The 27,832-nt window shown below is 34.9% G+C and overlaps 1 long non-coding RNA gene across 4 annotated transcripts; it reads right to left on the bottom strand.

Moving 5' to 3' along the window:
* Positions 1-14,047: 14,047 nt before the first annotated feature.
* Positions 14,048-24,391, bottom strand: LOC109193182. 4 transcript variants are annotated; one of them, XR_002056221.1, is made up of 3 exons: positions 24,208-24,391; positions 23,409-23,491; positions 14,048-14,255 (listed from the first exon to the last, which is right to left on the bottom strand). It is a non-coding gene; the product is annotated as an uncharacterized LOC109193182 (long non-coding RNA). The 4 variants fall into 4 exon arrangements; XR_002056222.1 differs by having other exon boundaries at positions 23,409-23,445; XR_002056220.1 differs by lacking the exons at positions 23,409-23,491; positions 24,208-24,391 and adding an exon at positions 19,586-19,738.
* Between the last annotated feature and the right edge of the window lie 3,441 nt (positions 24,392-27,832).

Here is a 27,832-nt window from a genome sequence, read left to right as displayed (position 1 = left end):
TGTATAATATGAACACCGCATGTTTCCGCCTTTCTGCCCGAGCCGAAGATAAACTATGGAGACCAAGGAAATCACTTCAACCCAGCTATCAAAATTTCTACCATCATCTTCTTCTTGCTTTTCTCTGCGCCAAACAAATTTCCCGTTAGAAAAACTATCACTCTAGGATTTCGAGAAATCAGTTTTTTTTTTTTAAAAATCAACAGAAATGCAATACCTTTCGAGTGTGTTGTGCACGATTGTGCTGAGATCGTGTGCTTTCTGAGAGCCCCTGTAGCTGCTGGGAATCGAGAGAATTCCGAAAGCGAGGAGCATTAAAACGACCAAATAGAGAATTACAAACATGGTGAAAGTAGTGGTCGCCGACGACGTCGTTTTCTGTGGGAGTCCTCGGCCGTATTTCCCCTTCGCCATTGTTACAGCATAAGGCGGAAAGGCGGAAGCATATCCACATTTTCCAGTATAATATACGACAACTGCGTTTCTCAAATGCAGTTGTAGTATAGACAAATACGCATTTGGAAAACGCGATTGTCGTATATTATACTACAGCCGCATTTTCCAAATGCGGCTAATATTGCCGTGGCCATTAAGCTCAATCGAGTTTGGGAAATGCGGTTTTCAGCCCAACCGCGTTTCCCAAACTCGATTTTCCCTTTATTGTTCAAAAAAAATCTCGTTCCTATTATTGTCAATCACCATAGGCCCATTCCTATTTTAGTCAAAAACCCGTGAATCAATGGGTAGATAATCCCTGCAAGAAATCAAGAAGAGAAAATAAATCCTTTTTGCAAAGTCATAACATCATTGACTAAAAACATTTTTTTTCGAGGTAGAAGACATTTTTTTTTTTCTGCAGACTAATAAACACTACAAATTAGAAAGAATATGAAGATACACGAGTAATATAAAATAAGTGGGTTGTCAATGAAAAAAAGCATACATTTCTCGGCCTTTTGGCTAAGATCACGCAAATTATGTCCTGGAAATTAACGTGTTCACCATGAATGGTGAACATGGGTTCAAACGGTGTTATTTTTACGAAAAAATAAATTTTTAGTTAATGTGGTATTAACGGCGCGCGTTTGTTCAGATTATGAATTTTCTGTTATGAGATTATGAATGTACTGTAAATTCATAATCGCATAAAAGAAAACATTTATTAAATTATGAATTTTCTGTTATGAGATTATTATGAATTTACAGTTATCTAATTATGAATTTTCTGTAAATTCATAATTTCATAACAGAAAATTCATAATTTATAACAGAAAATTTATAATCGCATACCAGAAAATTCATAATCTCATAACAGAAAATTCTTAATTTCATAACAGAAAATTCATAATCTCAAAAAAGAAAATTCATAATTTCATAACTGCACATTCATAAATCCATGCATGCACATTCATAATTTATGAATGTTGAATAAACTTGCGCGAAGAGGAAGTGAAATCGCGAAATGTGAAAATGAAGAAGAAAAGTCGCGCGGTTAATTTAAAAAAAAAAAAACAAAAAAACAAAAAACGGTGCACCGTTACCATTGGAACCGTGAACACAGTTCCATGGCATAACGATTGCTAAGATCAAGTGTAGTATCTGTTCTTATCAGTTTAATATATGATATGTGAGCCCTTGGCTCACATGATATTAACTTAATTTTTCTAGGGAAAGGCCCATCAAGATAGCTTATAGCTTACTGGCAAATTATGCTGTGCATCCGTATGCACCATGCATGGTGCATACGGATGCAAAAACGACGTCGTTTTAATAAAACGCGCGTCTCTCCTTAAAAAAAAAAATCAGGTTCTATTCCCAACAACAACATATGAACTAAAATTCCATAATCGATGAACTATAATTCCATAATCAATGAACTATAATTCCATAATCTAATCTATGAACTAAAAATTCCAGAATGAATGAACTAAAATTCCATAATCTATAAACTAAAATTTCATAATCGATGAACTACAATTACATAATTGATGAACTATAATTCCATAATCAATGAACTATAATTCCATAATCTATGAACTAAAATTCCAGAATGAATGAACAAAAAAATGTTGTTGCTGGGAATCGAACCTAAATTTTTTTTAAAGGGAGACGCGCGTTTTTTAATAAAACGACGTCGTTTTGGCATCCGTATGCACCATGCATGGTGCATACGAATGCACAGCATAACGATTGTGGCTTACTACCCGTGTCTTAATTTTTCTAGGGGAAAGGCCCATCAAGATAGCTTGCAGACGTTATGCCATGGAACCGTGTTCACCATTCATGGTGAACACGGTTCCATCGGTGTTAGTACACCGTTATCTTTTTTTTTTTTTTTTTTTAATTAATTGCGTGACTTTTCTTCTTTATTTTCACATTTTGTGGTTTCACTTTAATTTGAGGTGAACAAAGATTTCGGACATTCATAAATTATGAATTCATGCCTGCACATTCACTTTGGAACCATGCCTACACATTCCCGTCCGAAATCACGGAAATTCATAAATTATGAATCCATGCCTGCACATTCACTTTGGAACCATGCCTACACATTCACTTTGGAACCATGACTACACATTCACTTTGGAACCATGAGATTATGAATTTTCTGTTATAAGATTATGAATTTTCTGTTATGAGATTATGAATTTTCAGTTATGAGATTATGAATTTTCTGTTATGCGATTATGAATTTTCTATTATGAGATTATGAATTTTCATTACATTCATAATTTCGGAGTTTCGGACATTCATAAATTATGAATTCATGCATGCACATTCACTTTGGAACCATGCCTACATATTCCCGTCCGGAATCACGGACATTCATAAATTATGAATCCATGCCTGCACATTCACTTTGGAACCATGCCTACACATTCACTTTGGAACCATGAGATTATGAATTTTCTGTTATAAGATTATGAATTTTCTGTTATGAGATTATGAATTTTCAGTTGTGAGATTATGAATTTTCTGTTATGCGATTATGAATTTTCTATTATGCGATTATGAATTTTTTGTTATGAGATTATGAATTTTCATAAAATTCATAATCTCATAACAGAAAATTCATAATTTGATCAAACGGCGCTGTTAACTCCACATCCGCGAAATTTTTTTTTTTTTGCCTAAAAACGACGTCGTTTTGCCTTGTGTTCACCATTCTCGGTGAACACGATTCCATGACATAATTTGCGGATAGCTTGTTACCTGTGTCTTTGAGTGTTGCCTTGGTACTGCACTATTACCTTGGCCCGGCATGCCCCACCAATTTCATTCCAACATCTCATAATATATTTTTGTTGTATTGGTTAATACGAAAAAAGAAGGTTGTGCGGGTGTATTCCTGGAATGGAACGGACGCCTTTTCTTTTATTTATTTATTTTTTTAAAAAAAAAAAAAAAATTGCTCCACATGAACGCTATTCCTTTATTTTTTAAAATAAATAATTTTTCTTCTTTCCCACTGCCATACATTTGATTTCAACCAGGAAAATATTACTTAACTATAACATACTCATCTTATAAAGATATATATACATGAGAATAATCTATAGTCAAGACAAATTTATTAAGACGGTTTCCATCAATCCACAAGTTAGAAACAATGATGGAATGCTAGAATCATGTAAAATTAAAATGATAGAAAGAAAATGAAAACTTAGATAGCCAACAACTCAAGTCCTCAACACAAACTAGACTAGGACTAAGACTTGGTTCAGTAGATTAATTCTATACAATGAATTCCCCATCTTGAATCAAGAAGCCCCAATAAAGACAAAATAGCACCAATGACCACAACAAATTGTCCAGTCATATTATTTTTTTTCCCAAGCCTTGTGGAAAACAAAATCTCACCCTCTTTGCAAAGAATTCATTTTCCTCAACTTTGAGAAATTGATTTTCCAATTGAAAAATTAATTCCATTAACCAAACAATATAAAACTATATTTTCCTTAGTCTAGAGGTTTATTCTCTACCCTCCTAACCACAGTACCTGAGTTCAAACTCCTCAAGTAGTTTGTCTTAGGGGTTAGAGTCAAATGCCTAGTCTAACTTGATTTGGACCCTATAGGAAATGCCAATCTAACTAGACAAATACATAGTCAAATGTCAGTTAAAAGACAACATAATACTTTTTGCGGTGGCACAAAGTTTCTCGTAAATTAAATAACAATGACAAATTTATTGAGGAGATCAGAGTATATGAGAATGAGAAAAGTTGGTGAGTCGATATTAGGTACATTGCATTTATATTGTAATTTAGTACCTTTTTAGTGTGAAATCATTTTTATTTTTTTAGTTTTAAATATTAAGATGACTCTACCTATTTTTTTTAAGTGATTTATTTTCCTTCCACTACTGGAAATTTCGCTATTTCCGTCCAACAATAATATTGGTCGGTAATTTGTAATAAATCACAACATTCCGTTGCAAATAGAAGTGGACGGAACGTTGGATGGAAATTCCGTCTAACTGTAGCACATTGGACGGAAGTTCCTACGGCCTCAAAATGTTGGACGGCACTTCCGTCTAACAGTTGCGCGTTGGACGAAAAATCGAATTGACTGGTAGGTGAAATGCAAACTGGTAGGTATTTTTAATTACCGACGGAAAATTGAATATTAAAGCTTCCACTGCGTATTTCAGCTCATTTTCTTCAACTTTCCTCCATTTTTTTCTCTCTTCTCCATTGTAAAATTTGCTTCTTTGTTCGAAATTAGCATGGGTAACAACATATAGAGTTATTTTCAACAAAATACATTTTAAATCTAGGTATGAGTTAAAAATAATACTCCGTAGCTTTTAATTTGTATTTGTGTTTATGGATAATATATATAGACATACAATTGCAATGTTATTATATAAAATCATTTATTGTGGTTTTGATATATATATATATATATATATATATATATATATATATATATATATAATTAATTTTTTGTGATTTTGAGATATTTGTATTTTTATAATAGGCATATATGGATAGTATACCAGAACATCGAAAATGGATGTATAATCGATTGTTGCCTGGAAAGAGAGATACACTGATGAATTTTTAGCTGGTGTTGAGGAATTTGTTAATTATGCATGCACACTTCCAGTATACGAGTCGACAAATACAGTTAGGTGTCTATGTAGTAAATGCAAGAATAGAGTACATTTATCTGCTGATGAAGTCCGTGTTCACTTGTATAAGAAAGGATTTGAACCGTATTATTGGGTATGGACGTGTCACGGTGAGCCGATTCCCACGGTAAATGAACAATTTCCAGAGACACGTAACGAAATTAATCAGTATGAAACAATGGTGTTTGATGTAGGTGGTTCATCATTTATTCCATTTAATGTGCAAAATGACCAAGAAGAAGATCCACATACAAGTGCAAAAAACTTTTATGATTTATTAAGCACTGCTAGGCAACCTTTATCCCCTACTTGTGCTGAGGAAACAGAGTTGTCATATGCGCTTAAGATGATGAATATAAAGGCAACCTATAACATTCCGCAACTAGAAATGGATGAAATATTTGAGTACAATAAGCATATAATGGGTCAAGATAATCGAGTACCGTCTAGGTATTACGATTCAGAGAAATTGATCTCAAAGCTTGGTCTTGCTCATGAGAAGATTGATTGTTGTGTTAATAGCTGCATGTTATACTATAAGTCTGAGATCAATGATAGACATTGTAAGTTTTGTGGTGAGCCTCGGTTTAAACCACGTCCACCTAATTGTACTCGTGGGAAAGAAGTGCCCCAGAAAAGGATGCATTACTTGCCTCTCATCCCTAGATTGCAGCGATTGTATGCATCACCTAGTTCTGTTGAGCACATGAGATGGCATTATGAAAATCGTCGCCAACCAGGTGTTATGTGTCATCCTTCAGATGGTGAGGCATGGAAACACTTTGATAGTCAATATCCTGACTTTGCAGCAGATCCTCGTAATGTCAGACTTGGTTTGTGTTCTGATGGGTTTTCTCCATTTGGTTTAAATGCTAAATCATATTCTTGTTGGCCAGTTATGGTTGTTCCATATAATCTTCCACCTTCAATGTGCATGACTCCCCCATATACATTCTTAACTTGTATTATTCCTGGGGAGCACAACCCAAAGGCCAATATTGATGTGTATCTACAACCTTTAATCGATGAGCTTCAATTGTTATGGGAGATAGGAGTTTTAACTTATGATGTCTCATTAAAGCAAAACTTTATGATGCGAGCTATGTTGATGTGGACCATCAATGACTTTCCTACTAACGGTATGTTATCTGGTTGGCAAACCGCAGGAAAACTAGCATGTTCTTATTGCAATCATTGTACTAAATCTTTTTATTTAAAGAATGGGCGCAAGACATGTTGGTTTGATTGTCATCGACAATTTCTTCCAATGGATCATCCGTTTAGAAAAAATCGTGTAAAGGGAAAGCAAACTGTTTTCATAGATGGTTAAAAAGAAGAGGAAAATAATATGTCAATTGTCAAATGCTGTAGATAAATGAAGCCTAAAGGAGACTGTAATTTAACATATAGCTTTCTCTTTCTGGGTTTCTGACCTTGTTAGATTTAAATTGGATGATCGAATAAATGTTTTTCATTTTAAAAGACACCTTATTTTAATAATTAAATGAGTAGGCTTGGTGTTTCCATTCACATTTTAAGTCAACTCTCAGAGCATATCTTGTAATTTATCAATACTTCAAGTTTTAGTATTTCCATTTTCAGTTTTTGTCCTTCTGATAGTAGAATCAATAGACTGTTTTGGTAGGAATATAATGCTGGGAATTGCTGTGAATATAATGCTGGCAAAAGACAAATAATCCCCTGGAGAGTGATATATGCATGTGTACCAATTTGCTGGCCAATTTCATTGTTTGCATGTGAACCACATATAGCTTTCCCTATGTTTGACAAATTGACATTAAAAACTTCAACAATCTTGACCATAATCCTTTCATCATAAATCTGCAACTGATCTTGATCTGGTTGGCATATGTATATTTAATTTTAACCATTTAATATTGTATTTTTTTAATTGCATTTGACTATCATCCTGTGGTGCTATATAGATGTCTCAACATAAAAGAAATAGAGGGAGTAAAAGGAAGACATGTACAAGTACTCAGTCACAGCTTCACTTGTCACGACCGCCATCATTGCATCCAATAATTAATGGTTCGGAAGAAGAAAATAGAGTGACAACAGAAAGCAATGAATTCAGAAGGCATTTGCATGACACTGATTCTGAGCGTACTGCCTCAGCTTCCAGGGAGAGTGAGCATACTGTTGAAGCAGCGACTGAGCATACTTCTCAACCGACTTCTGAGCCATCAGATGTTCCACCAAACATGATTCCAAATGACCGTAGGACTCTGATTCACCCAATTGGCGGAAGAGCGTAAGTACTATACATTTTCACATATATTATATAAATAAATGCCATAAAACCTAACATTGCATTATAATTCAGATTTGAGCCTCATTCAGCATATCGTGGGATCATCGATTGCATACAAAAGGCATACACGCAGGCTATAAAATCATTTAAGGTTGCTCCTCAATATCTGAAGGACGTGTGGTTTAATGAGTTTAAGGTAAGCATTTTAGAAGAGTTTGTAATTGCATTAAACAACTGGACATATGTATATTAATTTGGTAGAGAAACTATATTAATTCCCATGCACTCATCTATTATTTCTTGTTACTTATCAAAATATATAATTTACCTAATGACCAGCTTATCTTTTATCTCTGCTTCTGTTGTTTATACTAGTATATTAGCTGGACTTCTTCTGCAATTTTATAGGCCTCTCTTATTTATACTTTATACTAGTATATCTACTAAAACTTTGTCTGAGTTAGCACCTCATGTTATTTATTTTTGAAGTGTATCTTTATACTAGTATATCTACTAAAACTGACTCATAGAATTGAAAGATGAATCTGACTCAATAAAACATTACTTGTCTTTGCTAATTTAGAATTTTGATGATTATAGAAACATTATAGATGGGATCCACTAGAGGAGAATACTGTACGCCGCATCTTTGAGAAAAGAGGTGCAAAGCTCCTTACAGACCATCTGACAGTGGTTCGTGTGGGCTTGACAAAAAACAAAACCAAACCACATTGGATTCCTAATGATGTGCTAGATGACTTGGTCCGCATTTGGGAGAGTGATGATTTCAAAAAGCTCTCGGAGAAAAACAAGATTAATAGAAATTCAAATTCTGGAGGACTAGGTGCATCACTTCATAGTTGTGGTTCTATTCCTATGACTGAACATCGCCGAAGATTGGTAAGTTTGAAGAAAAAAAAACTTAAAATAGCTTATCTTATAAAATTATACTAAATATGTTGTATTATTCTTGAATAGAAAGAAAAACTTGGAAAAGATCCAAGTATTGTAGAATTATATCAACACACTCATAAACTGAAGAATGGAGATGGAGCATATGTTTGTCCAAAAGCTCAAAAAGTTGTGGTAAGAATCTTTGTAATATAACCTCTATTTAAAGTGTGACATTGAATTATTTTAGTAGATAAAAATACTTTGTTTTACTTTATAGGATACAATGGATGAACTGCGACAGACTCAAACTGATGCATCAGATGTAGAGCTGTGGTTGGAGGCCACCGGTGGTGTAAAGAGGGGAGGGAACGTATATGGCTTAGGATCGGATACGCCATACTATTTTCCTGAAGCTTCAAAGAAATCAAAATCTCAAGCTGGAGCATCATCTTCAAATACAACTTTGATGGCAGAAATTCAACAAATGAGGGAAGAAAACAAAATGTTTCGGGAAGAAAACAAGATTATCCAAGAAGAACTTGAAAAGATGGGTACTATATTTGCACAATTCAGTGCAAATCCTGAGTTGTTAAGTTCTTTAAACTTGAACAACTCCAGCTCACTAAATGATGAAACACAAGCTGCTTCCGATGAAGATTAAGTACTTGATGTTATTATGACTTTTTTTTTTGGTGTGTATGGCAATAGTACACTGCTTAAATATTTATGCACACGATACTCTCTTTTGGTTGTAAATAATTTTGATATTTTTAAGTATTTTCATTTTGAATTTAGATAGTGTGTAATTACTTTGTTTATGATATATAATCTATTGACAACAGGTAAAAAAATATTATAGCAAGATCAAAATAAAAAAAAAAAAAAAACAATAATTTATATAAATTGATATTTTCCTGCCAAAATCAATAGTCACAATTTCCATCCAACGGTTCAAAGTTGGATGGAAATTCTCATTTTAGAATGAGAGTTACCATCCGGATTTTCCGTCCAACGGGTCAAAGTTAGTCACAATTGTTGACCAACCTGTTGGTCGGAATTTCTATCCAACAGGTCAAAGTTGGACGGAAGTTTCCATTAGGGGTGTAAATGAGTCGAGCCGAGCCCAAGCATGGGTAGGCTCATGCTCGTGCTCGTTAATGATAGCACTGCTCGAGCTCGAGCTCGAGCTCATTCGAGCTTGTGAACTGATGCTCGAGCTCGAGCTCGGCAATTGTCGAGCTGCTCGAGCTCGAGCTCGAATTCGAGCCTGAACTTGAGCTCGAGTTCAGGCTCGAATTCGAGCTCGAGTTTAGGCTCGAATTTGAGCTCAATTTTGATCTGGAATTTGACCTGTTTGATTTAAAATTTAAACTACTTTGTTTTATGACTTTTATCCATACATAATTATTAAAATATTTTAATTTCTCTCCGCTAATTATTATTTTTATATACTAATTATAATATAATTATATTATATATTATATATTATATAATATATTATGAGGCTCGCGAGCGGCTCGTCGAGCCGCGAGCTTACAATACCTAAGCTCGGCTCGTGCTCGTTTAATCCATGAGCTGCTCGAGTTCGAGCCGAGCTCAATTTTGACCGAGTTCGAGCCGAGCGTTGACCGAACTGCTCATGAGCGACTCGCGAGCGGCTCGGCTCATTTACACCCCTAGTTTCCATCCTAAAATAGTGGATTGCCATCCAGAATTTCCGTCCAACGGGTCAAAGTTGAACGGAAATTCCCATCCTAAAAATGGTGGGTTACCATCCGGATTTTTCGTACAACTTTGACCTATTGGACGTAACTTCTGACCGACATCTGATGTTGGACAGAATTACCAGTGTTCAATTTTCCGAGGTCTCATTTTGGACAGAATGTTGGACGGAAACTTGTTTTCCGACCAATAAACCCCGTTTTCCGTCCAATTTTCGTTGGACGGAAATAACAGAATTTCCAGCAGTGTTCCAATCCAATGTAATCACACCTACCACCCTTTTCTTCAGAAAATATAAGAAATAGTTTACCCCCACAAAGTAAATAAATAAAAATTAGTTAATGCCTACATTATATTTTCTTTGCTTATTCACATTTAACTTTTATCGCCTATGGTGACATTTTTACATCAAATCCTAATTTTTTTTTTTTTAGTATTACTAGCTCTTACAATATAATATTTGTTTATAACTATTTTCTCAATCTATTGAAACACAAAAAGTCAATATTGCTCTCACTGAGACTCGATCTCATTCGTATCACTAGATCACAAGGTCATTGATTCAAATAAAAAATTGAGCAAATCATCCAAGTATTTTAAAATATGCAACAATATGGCATTTCTAAAAAAGGTTTGCTGAGGTACTAGAAATAAGGAAAATATTTAATAAGGCAATTTAAATGGTGCCAAAAGAATGTCAGGATGTGAACTGTTTAAAATATTAACAAGTAATTAGCAAGCCTATTTCCTCTATATAAGTACTTGAAATAGTTTACAATGTTCATCCTTAATCATCATTCAAAATTTATTTCTTTCCAACAACACTATGAAGTTCATGGAATCATTTTGATAGATATATGGGATTCTGTGTGCTTAGCTGGTCAAATGCTCTAACACACAAATCCTAGTTGACAGGTTAAAAACAATATAAAAATTCAATTTTTTAAGTTATATAAATATTTAATGTTAATAAAAGAGATTTCATACATTCCAAAAACACTGTTGGATCAGCAAACACAATATAAATTAGGTTGTGCCAAATTCAATATCTTTCATGATCAGCAAATATCTGTCAAAAAACATAAGTTATAAGTTATCCGTTTTGAGCGTACAATATATCAATCTCTTCGTCTCACTACGAAGAACCCGAATCCACTTTGACTCGACCCAAATCGAAAGTGGACCACACTGATAATTATACTACAAAATAGCCACTTAACATGTCATTTTAAGCTATTTTTTCCAACATATAAAAAATGCAAACAAATTGTATTGTCGTGACAATTAGACTACAAATTAGTCTCATGATTATCGCTTCCAAGACTTTGCTAAACAATTTTTTTATTTAAGTTTCTTAAATACAAAATAAGTATTGCCCCACTGTTTGCTGAAGTCCCACATTGATAAAAAACAGTGGGGCAAATAACAAATACTATTTGATACAGTGGTGCATAGCAGAAGTGGACTGTCTACAAAAAAAAAAAAAAAAAAAAAAAAAAAAAATACCTTTCTCGACCTTTTGGCTAATAACAAATAACAAATACTATTTGATACGTAGCCATTGGCTCACACGATATTAACTCAAATTTTATAGGGTAAAGGCCCGTTTATGTAGCTAATTTTATAGGGTAAAGGCCCGTTGATGTAGCTTGCTGCCTGGGCCTCTGAGTGTCGCCCCAATGTTTTTGCTGCTTACTGTACACCACTATAGATTTTTACCGTACACCACTATAGATTTTTACTGTTAGGGAATGTTTTTACCGTACACCACAGCATTTTATAGGGTAAAGGCCCGTTTATGTAGCTAATTTTATAGGGTAAAGGCCCGTTTATGTAGCTTGCTGCCTGGGCCTCTAAGTGTCGCCCCAATCTTTTTGCTGCTTACTGTACACCACTATAGATTTTTACCGTTAGGGAATGTTTTTACCGTACACCACTACAGATTTTTACCGTTAGGGAATGTTCTTTGGTCTCCATAATCACTGCAAGAAAAGAAATCAAGAAGAGGAAACGAAAATCTTATTTGCACTCATAATATCGTTGCCCATTATTGACTGGAAATGTTTTCTACATATGTGGTCATTAGATCATATATACTAATAAGTACTAGAAACTAGTATTGTCTCACCATTTGCTCAAGTTTCGAATTTGCATGAGCAACATAAAAGAAGGGGTTGTCTACTAAGAAAAGCATACCTTTATTGGCCTTTTGGATAAGATCATATCAAGTGTAGTATCTGTTCTTATCAGTTTAATATCTGATCGGCCTTTTGGCTAAGATCATATCAAGTGTAGTATTTGTTCTTATCAGTTTAATATCTGATACAGGGATTGTCTACTAAGAAAAACATACCTTTCTCGGCCTTTTGGCTAAGATCAAGTGTAGTATCTGTTCTTATCAGTTTAATATATGATACGTAAGCTATTAGCTCACATGATATTAACTCATTTTGTTTAAGGGGAAGGCTCATAGTGCTCATTAAAGTAGCTTGCTACTTGGGCCTTAATTTGTCGCCTTGGTATTGCACTATTACCTTGGCCTGGCAAACCTCACCAATTTTAGTAAAACATGTTTCACCAATTAATGGATGAGTATATAATCACTAGAAGAAATTAAGAATGGAAATAAACCTGGTTTGGATAGTCTTACAATATTTGCAAAGGATAAAAATAAGTTGAACATATCTCCTTAACACTTATCAGCATACATACCAGCCCTAAGTAATCAAACTTTACAGCCACCTTTCTTACATTTACTAGTGTTAAATCCATCGTCACCTACAGAAAAAGTGAATAGACGAGTTCATATAGCTGCAACCAGATATGGACGACATGAGAAAATATTTATTCCCTACAAACGCAAGGAAGCAATTTTGGGTATAGCAAATGCAAACAAATTGCATCTTTGAGAGAATTAGACTACCATATAGCCTTGGAGTCATCTTCAATACTTTGGTGCATACTCATAGCATCAAAGAGTTTGGCTAACTATTTTTCCGTAATTTTCTTAACATATTAGAAATTTAGAATAATAATCAGCACTAAAAATTAATATTGTCCCACTTTGCTTACGGCCCACATTGATAATGTAGAAAGAATGTGAAGATGCACGAGCAATATAAAAGAAGTGGGCTGTCAATTGAGAAAAGCATACCTTTCTCGGCCTTTTGGCTAAGATCAAGTGTAGTATCTGTTCTTATCAGTTTAATATCTGATACGTGAGTCATTGGCTCACACGATATTAACTTAATTTTTTCTAGGGGAAAGGCCCATCAAGGTAGCTTGCTATCTGGGCCTTTAAGTGTCGCCATGGTATTGCACTATTGCCTTGGCCTAGCACACCTCACCAATTTTGTTCCAACATTTTATAATATATTTCATTGTTTGTTTAAGTAAATTTAGAAATACCACTATAGTATGTTCTAAACTGTTAAAGAAAGAAAATTCTGCAAAAAAGAACATGAAGAATACAACATAGATGAGATGAATCAGTGTTGTGGATGTTTTTCTTCATAAACCATGCTCCTCAAAAACGGTTAGATGTGTTTTATCAGATGTATGCACACGGGCTTATCCAATCTAATTGATTGAAATGCAGACTTTTAAACTTGTGTTTGCATGTGTACAAAGAACATATTTTTTGCTTACCTCAGCTCTTCATCCAAGTACGTAACATCCAGCGAACTGCCATAAATCAATGGGAAAAAAAAAAAAACAAACCTTTCTCGGCCTTTTCGCTAAGATCCACTAAACCAGCCTAGTTTGCCTGGGCTAAAACCAAGAAGCATAACAATAGTTAAGAGATTAAATGATAATAATAGTCATAATCGTTCCATTCTTTTCATCGATCCATAAAGAAGACAAAACAATTTTCAATGTGTTATGTTTTAAAACACGGATGAAAACATGCTAATTGTTACAGCCAGTAGCTGCCTGTTAGTTGTGATTGGTAGTAGAAACCTATTAGTCATGGCTGGAAGTTGCAACCAGACAGTCCATTGTCACTTTCTTGCTGCAATCTACAGAGTAAATTCTTTTCCGTTTTAGTGTTTGATGATGATTGCATTTATAAAGAATAAACTCAAGTATTTGAACATAAGCTGCTAAAATTCTCCGAACTTATTAAAACGCATGTTCGGTATTGATCCTGTAGGGATTACCTTTCAAGAATTTAGCGAGGAGCTCAATAAGAGGCACCAGCATTCGCGGGTGTTAAATCTGCTGTCACCTGCAGAAAAGAATACTTGACATCAATACCAAGAGCAAATCCTTCTTGCATTGATTGAGTAATGTTGGAAAATGGTGAATAAATCGATACACAAAATATATATAAATATATATATTTGTCCCGAAAGATGGAATTTAATTTGTACAAAATTAATTCCAACCAATTTTGGTACGAAACCAAAATTACATATATATACCTCGTATATATATTAACTAACTAGGGATTTATTTTATCAAAATAATCCCACCACAACTAGTACGAAACTAGAACACGGGACTTAATTTCCAAGAAATTAATCCCACCACAACTAGTACGAAACTAGTACAGGGATTTAATCTATCCGAGATTAATCCCACCACTTGGTCCGAAACCAAGAACAAAATAAAAGCAAGAATGGGTTTCTAACCTGAGGTTTAACCCAACGTGAAGAAGAAGAAGAAGAAGAAGAAGAAGAAGAAGATGATGATGAAGCCCGAGTCGTGTGTACACACACTCTCCTTAAAACCGATTCGCCACCTCCCGAGGGTGCTAGGATCGTTGTGGCGTCAGTCTCCCAGGATAAAACGGACTACGACTTTGGCGTTCGAGCACTCCAACCCAAAGCCCGGCGAACTAGAACACAAGCTGAGCACTCCGATGTTTTACGGAAGATGTTCGGCAGAATTTCTTTTCTTTTGTAAACTAGATGAGAGTTGAGAGAAAACAAAAGAATTTTGATTGATTCAAAGCTCGCAGCAAAACATTCTGCCAACCACCAAGCTATTTGTAGGAGAAGGGAATTAAAGCATATTCATGGCCATTAACCAACATAAATTCAAAATTTAATAATTGGATAATAACGTTTGAAACGGTCGTAATTATTATCGTAATAATTCCAACGGTCACGAACTTAATACGCGATTAATTCGTACCGACCACAACGACCTGTTTCAAAATATCTGAGTGACCAAGAAGTCTGTACAAACCCGAAGGTTTAACGAATTGGGACCGAAAACCACACCCGAGTGGTCCACACGCACCGAAACGGTGCAGCACGAATCAATGCATATAGCATTGACTCGTGCTCAGCACGAAAGTAGCTCACGAAAGGAGAGCACGAAAGGAGCTCACAACTCCAACTTTCAGCATGAAACTAAAGCTTATAATTAAGCTTTCAATTTTGCATGCACTTTCGTCCAGCATGAAAGCATAGCACGAAAGGTGCTAAAAATCCCAATTCACTAATTAAGCAACCAAAGCTTAATTACACTTAAGCTCTACAACTTTCGTGCAGTGCAACGAAAGTTATTAAAATGCTTATTTCTAATTAGCATTTAAACTTAAGTTTTTGACTTCTCTCCAATAGGTCCACTTTGAGAATCAATTTCTCATTCACCTATTACCCATTTTGAGCGTACATTATATCAAATTCTTCGTCTCACTACGAAGAACCCGAATCCACTTTGACCCGACCCAAATCGGAAGTGCCGAAGTGGATCCCACATATATTTGTACCACAAAATAATCACTCAAAATGCCATTCTTAGCTAAAAATTCCAACAAGTAATAAGAACAAAAATAGGTTGTGTGCTCCAGAAACACCACTTGACATCAATACCAAGCAAAAATGTCAATCATCATAATATATATATATATATATATATATATATATATCGTTCCATACTCAGACTAATCACCGTTCGCACCAGACCAACTCAACTATGGGGTAAAGTGTTGGACATATTGGTTTTTCTATACAAGAGGGGGTTTTGAACTCCCAACTTCTCTTAACGGATGAGAGTGGACGGCCACTTATGCCAACCAAGCTAGTTAACACCATAATTTTATGAATGAATAAAGTAGCTTGCTACTTCGGCCTTAAATTGTCATATGTTTCACCAATTAATGGATGAGTGTATAATCACTAGAAGAAATAAAGAATGGAAATATACCTAGTTTGCATAGTCTTACGATATCTGCATTGTCTCTGCAAGTTTGGCTAAAGGAAACAATTTTGGGTATAGCAAATGCAAACAAATTGCATCTTTGAGAGAATTAGACTACCGTATAGCCTTGGAGTCATCTTCAAGACTTTGGTGCATGCATACTCATTGCTTCAAAGAGTTTGGCTAACTAATTTTCCGTAATTTTCTTAACATATTAGAAATTTAGAACAATAATCAGCACTACAAATTAATATTATCCCACATTGATAATGAACAAAGAATGTGAAGCACGAGCAATATAAAAGAAGTGGGCTGTCATTGAAGAAAAACATACCTTTCTCGGCCTTTTGGCTAAGATCAAGTGTAGTATCTGTTCTTATCAGTTTAATATCTGATATGTGAGCCATTGGCTCACACGATATTAACTCAATTTTTATAGGGTAAAGGCCTGTTTAGGTAGCTTGCTACTTGGGCCTTTGAGTGTCGCCTTGGTGTTGCACTATTACCTTGGCCTGGCACAACCCATCAATTTTATTCCAATGTCTTATGATATATATGTGTGTATTATCTTTGCATTGTCTGTGTTTTTTTTTAGTTTTAGTTAATCAGAAAGTGTGTCATACAACTGCTCTTTTAGTTTCTCTGACTTAGTGCTGCAGATATATTTTGGTGGGGTCAAGAACAAATCCTGTAGGCAAGGATGTGAAGGCAAATTAGATATAAAAGAAGATTTAATGGGTACTTTGAATCAAAGCAGATTTTTACCATAATTTTTAGAGAGAAAATTCTACAAAGGGATCAAAATGACAGTCTTTCTCCAAGTAAGTAATATCCAGCATACTGCAAGCTATTTCAGGAGCTTTTATTCATATCTGTCACCAAAATGAGTATTTAAGTACCGCCATAAATCAACAATGGGAAATAAAAATAAAAAATCTTATTCGCATAGTCATAGAGGAATAACCTAGAATCAAAAGCAAGTTAGATTAGCATTAACCGTTATTGATTTCAAACATTTTCATTCCTGACGGGGGGATTTTAATATCTGATACGTGGGCCATCGGCTCACATGATATTAACTCAATTTTTCTCGAGGAAAGGTCCATCAAGGTAGCTTGCTACTTGGGTCTTTGAGTGTCGCCTTGGTATTGCACCATTGCCTTGGCCTGGCACACCCCACCAATTTCATTCCAACATTTTATAATATCCTGCTCGTTGAATCTGTCTGAATCTAATACTTGATGGTTGTGGTTCTGCACCCTTCAAGCAAGCAAAGGGACAAAAATGACAGTCTTTACATACCACACTACTAGCTACCTTGAAAGAATCAAGTTTAAAGCAAATCCTTCTTGGCATTGATTGAGTAATAAGAACAAAAATAGGTTGTGTGCTCCAGAATCACCACTTGACATCAATACCAAGCAAAAAGGTCAATCACCATAAAAAGGTCAATCTCCCACCCGACTCTTAAGGGATGAGAGTGCACAACCACTTATGCCAATACGAATCAATGATGTGGATGTTTTTTTTTTTTTTGATAAACCATTCCCCTAAAAAACAATCAGATGTATTTTATCTACGATCTCTGTAACAGGATAATTTCCCACAATATTTTTTCTCAGATGTATATGCACACAGGCTTATCAAATTTAATTGATTGAAATGCAGTATTAACATTGTCAAACTGTTTGCTAAGTCCCACATTGAAAATGTAGAAGCATCTGGTTATGCAGAGCAATATAAAAGAAGGGGGCTGTCGACGACGAAGAAAAGCATACCTTTCTCGGCCTTTTGGCTAAGATCAAGTGTAGTATTTGTGGCAAATTATGCTGTGCATCCGTATGCACCATGCATGGTGCATACGGATGAAAAACGGTGTCATTTTAATAAAACGCGTGTCTCTCCTTAAGAAAAAAAAAATCAGGTTTGATTCTCAGCAACAACATATGAACTAAAATTCCATAATCGATGAACTATAATTTCATAATCTAATTTATGAACTAAAAATTTCAGAATGAATGAACTAAAATTCCATAATCTATAAACTAAAATTTCAGAATCGATGAACTACAATTCCATAATCGATGAACTATAATTCCATAATCAATGAACTATAATTCCAGAATGAATGAATAATATAATGTTGTTGCTGGGAATCGAATCTGAATTTTTTTAAAGGAGAGACGCGCGTTTTTTAATAAAACGACGTCGTTTTTGCATCCGTATGCACCATGCATGGTGCATACGGATGCACAGCATAACGATTGAGTATCTGTTCTTATCAGTTTAATATCTGATATATGTGGGCCATTGGCTCACACGATATTAACTCAATTTTTTTAGGGGAAAGGCCTAATTAGGTAGCTTGCTACCTTGGCCTTTGAGTGTCGCCTTGGTGTTGCATTGTTACCTTGGCCTGGCACGCCCCATCAATTCTAGTCTAAAAAATAAGCAAGCATTTTTGTAAATTTGACTTACCAGAATTCAAGTGAGATCTGATGATATTGGAGTGGACAGGCAGTTCCTTCCCAATCTACAGTTGCCAAGTTGTTCTGTCAAAATGAAAACTACACATAATCCCTTTCAACTCACAGCCCACGTTACATGAGATTTTCTCTTGAAGAAAGTCTTTCTCTTTCAAGTTACAGCTTTTGATTACATTGTTCATGTGTCTTTGCGTGTTTCCTTCACATTGGCTTTTATTTCTAACAGGGGGAGACGAACAATAATCTAGTGAGAGCAAACGGCATGTTACAATAAACAATGATGATATGTGTAGTATAAGAACCAATCAGTGGCCTAAAATAAATCAATGGAAAAAAATAAAAAGAAAATGAAGGACCAACTTGTTCAATCGTTTGTTCGTCTTCAGATGTACTAATTCAGAACATCGAAAAGGGTTGAAGTGGCTCATGGACTCGGGATGAATGTGTGTACCGATGTGGATGTATCTCTTGAAAACTGTCGGTTCATTTTTATCTTCGATATCCATATGCAAAGACAAGACATGCTCATCAAATTTGGTTAATAGAAATGCAGCATTCTAAATTTATGTTAGAATGTGCAGAAACATAGACGGGATAAATGCATGTGAATTAATCCCTACAAGAAATCAAGAAGAGAAAATAAATCTTTTTTCCAAAGTCATAGTATCATTGCCCATCATTGACTAGAAACATTTTCTTTCGAGGTAGAGGACATTTTTCTTTTTTTTCTGCAGACTAATATTAATATGTAGATGATATGTGGTGTAAATATATATATACACACACACTAATAAGCACTACAAATTAGTATTGCCCACTGTTTGCTCAAGCCCCAGTGTCCCACATTGATAATGTAGAAAGAATGTGGAGATACACGAGCAATATAAAAATAGTGCGCTGTCAATGGGAAAAACCATACCTTTCTCGGCCTTTTGGCTAAGATCAAGTGTAGTATCTGTTCTTATCAGTTTAATATCTGATACGTGAGCCATTGGCTCTCACGATATTAACTCAATTTTTTTTTGGGAAAGGCCCATTTAGGTAGCTTGCTGCCTGGGCCTTTGAGTGTCGCCTTGGTTTTCCACTATTACCTTGGCCTGGCACACCCCACCAATTTTATCCAAACATCTTATGATTTATTTACATTGTCTCTAAAGATTTTACTATTTTTTGGTCTTTATAACTCAGAAAGTGTGTCTTGAAACTGCTCTTTTAGTCTCTGACGTAGAGCAGCCAGATATTTTGGTGAGGTCTAAACCTGTCAATTGAATAGGAGCTGCAAAATCCAGCAGGAGCTTTTATTGGGGTATCTGTCACCTAAATGACAAAAAAATCTTATTGGCATATTCATAGAGGAATGACCTAACCTGGAGGGTGTGGTTGAGTGGAAGGGTCTCATCCATCCTTAACCAAAGGTCAAGGGTTCAATCATTGGCTTTGGGTATGGAGCAGCCTTAAATTTCCGGGACGGTGGAAACCCTGGTTACACCCAAAAAAAAAATAGAGGAATAACCTAGATTCAGAAGCAAGTTAGATTAGCATTTCTCATTATTGATTTCAAACATTTTATTTCCAGGTGGAAGGATTTTTTTTTTTTTTTGTAAGAAAAAAAAACTTTTTCTGCTAATTAATATATGAATATGTAAATTGTATGTGCTTATTTTTGTATATCAACAATATATTATATATCACTAAAAGAGTAATAAAATAAATTGAATATATCTCTTTACACATATCAGCATTGTACATACCAGCCTGCAATTTTGAAGTAATCAAACTTTACAGCCACATTTTCTTGCATTTACTGGTGTTAAATCTATCCTCAAATGCAGGAAGAAAAAAAAAAAGAAGAAGGAATAGAAGAGTTAATTTAGGTGCAAACAGATATGCGGTGGGAGAAAATATTTATTCCGCACAAACACATGGAAACAAATTGCATCTTTGTGAGAATTAGACTACCAAATAGCCTTGGAATCATATTCCACACTTTGGTGCATAGCTTCCAAGACTTTGCCTAACTATTTTTCCGTAATTTTCTTAACATATTAGTAATTTAGAATACACTAATCAACACTACAAATTAATATTGTCCCACTGGTAGCTCAAGTCCCACATTGATAATGTAGAAAGACTGTGAAGATGCATGAGCAATATATAAGAAGTGGGAAAGCGATGGACAAAAGCATACCTTTCTCGGCCTTTTGGCTAAGATCAAGTGTAGTATCTGTTCTTATCAGTTTAATATCTGATACGTGAGCCATTGGCTCACACGATATTAACTCAATTTTTATAGGGGAAAGGTCCGTTTAGGTAGCTTGCTGCTTGGGCCTTTGAGTGTTGCCTTGGTGTTGCACTATTTCCTTGGCCTGGCACAGCCCACCAATTTTAGTCTAATCTTGAGCAAGCATTTATGTAAATTTGACTTACCAGAATTCTATTGAGATTAGATGATATTGGAGTGGTGGACAGTCAGTTCGTTCCCATCTATCTATAGAATAATAAAATTTTTGATTTTGATTTGCCAAGTCAGTCTGTCGAAACAAAAACTACACAAATAATCTCCTTACATTGTTCATGTGTCTTCGCGTGTTTCCTAAACCCCTCACATTGGCTTTTATTGCTAACGGGGGGAAGACGAACAATTAACTAGTGAGAGCAAAAGGCATGTTACAATTAACAATGATGATATGTGTAGTATAACAACCAATGAGAGGGTCTAAAATAAAGCAATGGAAAAAAATAAAAATAAAATGAAGAAGGACCAACCTGCTCAATTGTTTGTTCGTCTTCAGATGTACTAATTCAGAACATCAAAAAGGGTTGAAGTGGCTCATGGACTCTGGAGGAATGTCTGGTTCATTTTCTTCTTCGATATCCATATGCAAAGACAAGACAGGCTCAATAAATTTGGTTAATAGAAATGCAGCATTCTAAATTTATGTTAGCATGTGCAGAAACATAGACAGGATAAATACATGTGAATCAATGGGTAGATAATCCCCGCAAGAAATCAAGAAAAAAAAAAACCATTTTTGCAAAGTCATAATATCATTGCCCATCATTGACTAGAAACATTCTTTCGAGGTAGAAGACATTTTCTTTTTTCTGCAGACTAATATGAATATGTAGATAATATATGGTATATATATATACACAATAGGCACTACAAATTAGTATTGTCTCACTATTTGCTCAAGCCCCAGTGTCCCACATTGATAATGTAGAAAGAATGTGAAGATACACGAGCATTAAAAATAGTGGGTTGTCAATGGTATTAAGCATACCTTTCTCGGCCTTTTGGCTAAGATCAAGTGTAGTATCTGTTCTTATCAGTTTAATATTTGATACGTGAGCCATTGGCTCACTCGATATTAACTCAATTTTTATAGGGGAAAGGCCCATTTAGGTAGCTTGCTGCCTGGGCCTTTGGGTGTCGCCTTGGTGTTGCACTGTTACCTTGGCCTGGCACACCCCATCAATTCTAGTCTAACCTCTTAAGCAAGCATTTATATAAATTTGACTTACCAGAAATCTAGTGATCCGATGATATTGGAGAGATCAGGCAGTTTGTTTCCCAATCTATAGAATGAAATTTTGGAAAATTTTGATTTGCCAAGTCGGTCTGTCAGCCTTCAATTTAACTCAATATCTCACAGCCCACGTTACATGAGATTTGCTCTCGAAGAAAGTCTTTCTCTTTCAAGTTACAGCTTTTGATTACATTGTTCATGTGTCTTTGCGTGTTTCCTTCACATTGGCTTTTATTTCTAACAAGGGGAGACGAACAATTAAATTTGGTTCATTTTTATCTTCGATATCTATATGCAAAGACAAGACAGACTCATCAAATTTAGTTAATAGAAATGCAGCATTCTAAATTTATGTTAGCATGTGCAGAAACACAGACGTGATAAATACAGGTGAATTAATCCCTGCAAGAAATCAAGAAGAGAAAATAAATCTTTTTTGCAAAGTCATAGTATCATTGCCCATCATTGACTAGAAACATTTTCTTTTTTTCTGCAGACTAATATGAATATGTAGATGATATGTGGTATATATACACACTAATAAGCACTACAAATTAGTATGTGTCTCAGTGTTTGCTCAAGACCCAGTGTCCCACATTGATAATGTAGAAAGAATATGAAGATACACGAGTAATATAAAACAAGTGGGCTGTCAATAAGAAAAAGCATACCTTTCTCGGCCTTTTGGCTAAGATCAAGTGTAGTATCTGTTCTTATCAGTTTAATATCTGATACGTGAGTCATTGGCTCACACGATATTAACTCAATTTTTTTAGGGGAAAGGCCCATTTAGATAGCTTGCTGCCTGGGCCTTTGAGTGTCGTCTTGGTTTTGCACTATTACCTTGGCCTGGCACACCCCATCAATTTCATTCCAACATCTTATAATATAATAATAACATCTTATAATAATAATATATTTTTGTTGTCTATTTTTGGTCTTAATTACAGTTTCTTTCTGACTTGGTGAAGCAGCGGATTAATTAGCAATGATCATTGAATCAAAGTCATAATGAACTCTTTATATACCACACTAGATATCATGAAAGATAAGTTTAAGAGCAAATACTTCTTGTATTGATTAATACGAAAAAAGAAGGTTGTGGCCTCCAGAAACACCATTTGACATCAATACCAAACGAAAAGGTCAAACACCATAAATTTATGAATGAATAAGAGCAAGCATACCCAAAAGAAAAACATATAAGAATACCTTTCAAGATTTTAGATAGGAGCTCAATAAGAGGTATCTGCCAAATTCAGGATGAACAAGTTGCCTTTATCACCTCTTGAACTCTGTTAGAACACACAAAATAGATGATATGAAGACGTGTGAGTCAATGTTGAGGATTTTTTTTTATTTTTTTTATTTTTCAATAAACCATGCCCCTCAAAAATGTCTTTTATCTAGGATCTGCCTAACAGGTTAATTTCCCACAATGTTTTTCTCAGATGTGTCACCAAAATGAGTATTTAAGCGCTTCCATAAATCAACGGAAAAAAAAAAAAAAAAAACTTATTGCATAGTAATATAGGAATAACATTGATTCAGAGGCAAGTTATAATAGAGCATTACCCATTATTGATTTCAAACATTTTCATTCCCGGTGGAGGGATTAAAAGAAAAAAAAAAAAAACTTGTTCTGAATATTAATATGAATATGTAAATCGTATGTGCTTATTCTTTGTATTATCCACAATATATCACCGAAAAGCATAAAAATAAATTGATTATATATTCCCCACATACAAAAGGAACAATTCAGGATATAGCAAATGCAAACAAATTGCATCTTTGTGAGAATTAGACTACATATTAGTCTTATGGTTATCTTCAAGACTTTGCTTAACTAATTTTTGCATAAGTTTCTTAACTTATTAGAATACAATAATCAGCAATACAAATTAACACTGTCCCACTGTTCCTTAAGTCCCACACTGAAATAGTAGAAACCATGTGGTTGTGCATGAGCAATATAAAAGAAGTGGGTTGTCAATGGGAAAAAACATACCTTTCTCGGCCTTTTGGCTAAGATCAAGTGTAGTATCTGTTCTTATTAGTTTAATATCTGATACGTGAGCCATTGGCTCACACGATATTAACTTAATTTTTCTAGGGGAAAGGTCCATCAAGGTAGCTTGCTACTTGCGTCTTTGAGTGTCGCCTTGGTACTGCACTATTACTTTGGCCTGGCACACCCCACTAATTTAACTCCAACCTTGTAATATATTTTGTTGTCTATTCAAGTTTGGCTATTTTTGGGCTTACTTAGTGTCTCTCTGACTTAGTGAAGTAGTAGATAAATTAGCAATGATCATTGAATCAAAGTCAAAATGACAGTCTTTATATACCACACTGGATATCTTGAAAGAATAAGTTTAAGAGCAAATACTTCTTGTATTGATTAATACGAAAAAAGAAGGTTGTGGCCTCCAGAAACACCATTTGACATCAATACCAGGCAAAGAATAAGAGCAAGTATACGCAAAAGAAAAACATAAAAGAATACCTTAATTCTACAAAGGGATCAAAATGACAGTCTTTCTCCAAGTAAGTAATTTCCAGCGTACTGCAAGCTGTTTCAGGAGCTTTTATTCATATCTTTCACCAAAATGAGTATTTAAGTACTGCCATAAATAGACAATGGGAAAAAAAAAATCTTATTCGCATAGTCGTTGAGAAATAACCTAGAATCCAAAGCAAGTTAGAACCAAAAATCTTATTCGTATGTCACCTGCAGACAGAGTGAATAGAAGAGTTAATATAGGCGCAACCAGATATGCGGCTGGACCGGGAGAAAATATTTATTCCCCACAAACACAAGGAAACAATTTTGGATATAGCAAATGCAGACAAATTGCATCTTTGTGAGAATTAGACTACCAAATAGCCATGGAGTCATCTTCAAGACTTTGCTGCATAGCTTCCAAGACTTTGCCCAACTATTTTTCCGTAATTTTCTTAGCATATTAGAAATTTAGAATACACTAATCAGCACTACAAATGAATATTGTCCCAATTTTTGCTCAAGTCCCACATCGATAATGTAGAAAGACTGTGAAGATGCTTGAGCAATATAAAAGAAGTGGGCAATTGATGGACTAAAGCATACCTTTCTCGGCCTTTTGGCTAAGATCAAGTGTAGTATCTGTTCTTATCAGTTTAATATCTGATACGTGAGCCATTGGCTCACATGATATTAACTCAATTTTTATAGGGTAAAGGCCCGTTTAGGTAGCTTGCTGCCTGGGCCTTTGAGTGTCGCCTTGGTGTTGCACTATTACCTTGGCCTGGCACACCCCATCAATTCTAGTCTAACCTCTTAAGCAAGCATTTTATGGGTATAAAAGGGATATCCATAAGTTAGCTATAAAAGAAGATTTCATGGGTATCTTTTAATTAAAGCACAGATTTTTACCATAAGTTTTAGAGAGAAAATTCTACAAAGGGATCATAATGACAGTCTTTCTCTAAGTAATATCCAGCGTACTGCAAGCTGTTTTAGGAGCTTTTATTATCAAAAGCAAGCTGTTTTAGGTAGCTTGCTGCCTATCAAGACTTTATGTGGTCTAATGGTACTCGGGTTGGACTTCCATTTGGAAGGTTATGAGTTAGAGCCTGTGGAGGCGTTATTGAAAAAAAAAAAAAAAAAAAAAAAAGGTAGCTTGCTGCCTGGGCCTTCATCTTAATCAAGAATTTAAATGAATTTGCCTTACTAATTTTGGCGTTATTGAAAAAAAAAAAAAAAAAAAAAAAGGTAGCTTGCTGCCTGGGCCTTCATCTTAATCAAGAATTTAAATGAATTTGCCTTACTAATTTTTTTTTTTGGGTGTACCCAGAGCTTTTACTGTTAGTGACTAATCCCCTCACTGAATTGTAAGTACCTCTTTTTAGTTGGACACTGGCCTGGAGATTTAAGGATCGAACCCTTGTCTTTTGGTTAAAGATTGATGAGTCCCTAACACTCAACCACACCCCTAAGTTGAATTTGACTTACTATAATTCTATTGATATAATGGAGGGTCTGTTGAAACAGACCTTTCAAGTTACAGCTTTTGATTACATTGTTCATGTGTGTTGTCTTGGACTAGCATATCCTACCTAGTAAACTCCGAAAGAAATCTAGGTTATTTTAATTTTGACTACATTTTGTATGATCCTTGTTGTTTTGCCTAATCAGAATGTAACTTTCATAAACAAAATACCTAACAGGGGAGATGATGAAATGAAAGATAAACAGTACAGTGATGATATTTATGTTCAGTATAAGAAGTGATGAATGGTGTAAAATAAAAAGAAAATGAAAGAGGAACCTGTTCAATCTTGTGTTCTTTGATGGACTTTGGGTGTTCTTCAGTTTTGTTCAAATTGAAATGCGCTGGGAATAATTGAAGCATTGAGTATCCATTGTGAGTGGTGGAATGCTGTTATTAATTAGTTGCGCCCGAGTTAATGTCTGGTGTGTGGAGCATATAACTATCGTCTAAGACTTTTACTTAGTTGTTCCTGCGGACTTAGCTCATTGATTCAGTAAGAGTCATTGCAATTTACATCCTTCTAAATGCTCTGTCAGATCGGCGTGTGAAGGACCCTTGGAGTTGGAGATTCAACCTTTTGAGATTGAGCACATTTTTAATTAGGATTGAGCACATTTTAATTCGATGTGAGCGACGAGAAAAGAGGACACGCGTCGCAGTTGTGCAAAGTGTAGGCCACATGGAGTGTGGAAGCTCATATGATCACACCACTCTGCAGTTACTCTAAACTTTGGGTTGAATCATTTGAGATTACATTTTCTAGACCAAAACACAATTTTGTAGAATGACCAAGTCTATAAGGTAATTTTTTTGAGCAAAATATGGTCAATGGGATTTTAAACGTGTAGTTAGAGAAAGTCTATTTTGTGACTACACAAATTGTGACATTATTACTTAAAGAATTAATATAAATTAAAATTTGTCTCACATACAAAACTATCACGGTTTATCGGTCTCTATTAATTATTAGTACGAACATGTTATTTATTACAAAGTAGTTTTTTTTTAAGTGTAATTTTATCTTACGTTCTTACATCTATTATAAGTTGGTATGTTAATAGCCATAGTTTTTTAATATATATATATATATATATATATATATATATATATATATATATATATATATATATAATGGAGGGGTATGCTTGAAGTCAAGAATGTCCTACGAGAAGGATGTAAGCGTAGTATAGGGAATGGTCTTGATACGTTAATACTTAATAGGGAAACATGCATGGCTACCTATACAGGATGAGTCGTATATCATCACTCCCTTGTGCGAAGCATATTATGAAGCACCGGTGGCTATTTTGTTTAATGCCCAAGGTACGGGTTGGGATGTTCATCGTATTATGAATATTTTTGATGTTCGAGATGCCAATTTGATTTTGAACATTCCGATTGCCGGAAGCTGGGGATAAGAGATGGACCGTCGGAGAAGAAAGAATAAACAAGTAAAATGACTAAAATACCTTCATTATTTTAACTGTTAAATTTTTTTGGTGAAATTTGGTCAGCAATTTGACCAGAGTGACCAAAATTGATAAAAATTACATAGTTAAGGTACTAAATTGACATTTTTAACTCGAATATTCTCTCTGC

Source organism: Ipomoea nil, unplaced genomic scaffold (genome assembly GCF_001879475.1).
Source record: "Ipomoea nil cultivar Tokyo-kokei standard unplaced genomic scaffold, Asagao_1.1 scaffold1834, whole genome shotgun sequence".
NCBI lineage: Eukaryota > Viridiplantae > Streptophyta > Magnoliopsida > Solanales > Convolvulaceae > Ipomoea > Ipomoea nil.
Note: the sequence above shows the minus strand (reverse complement) of the source record. Positions and strands in the feature narration are given on the sequence as shown.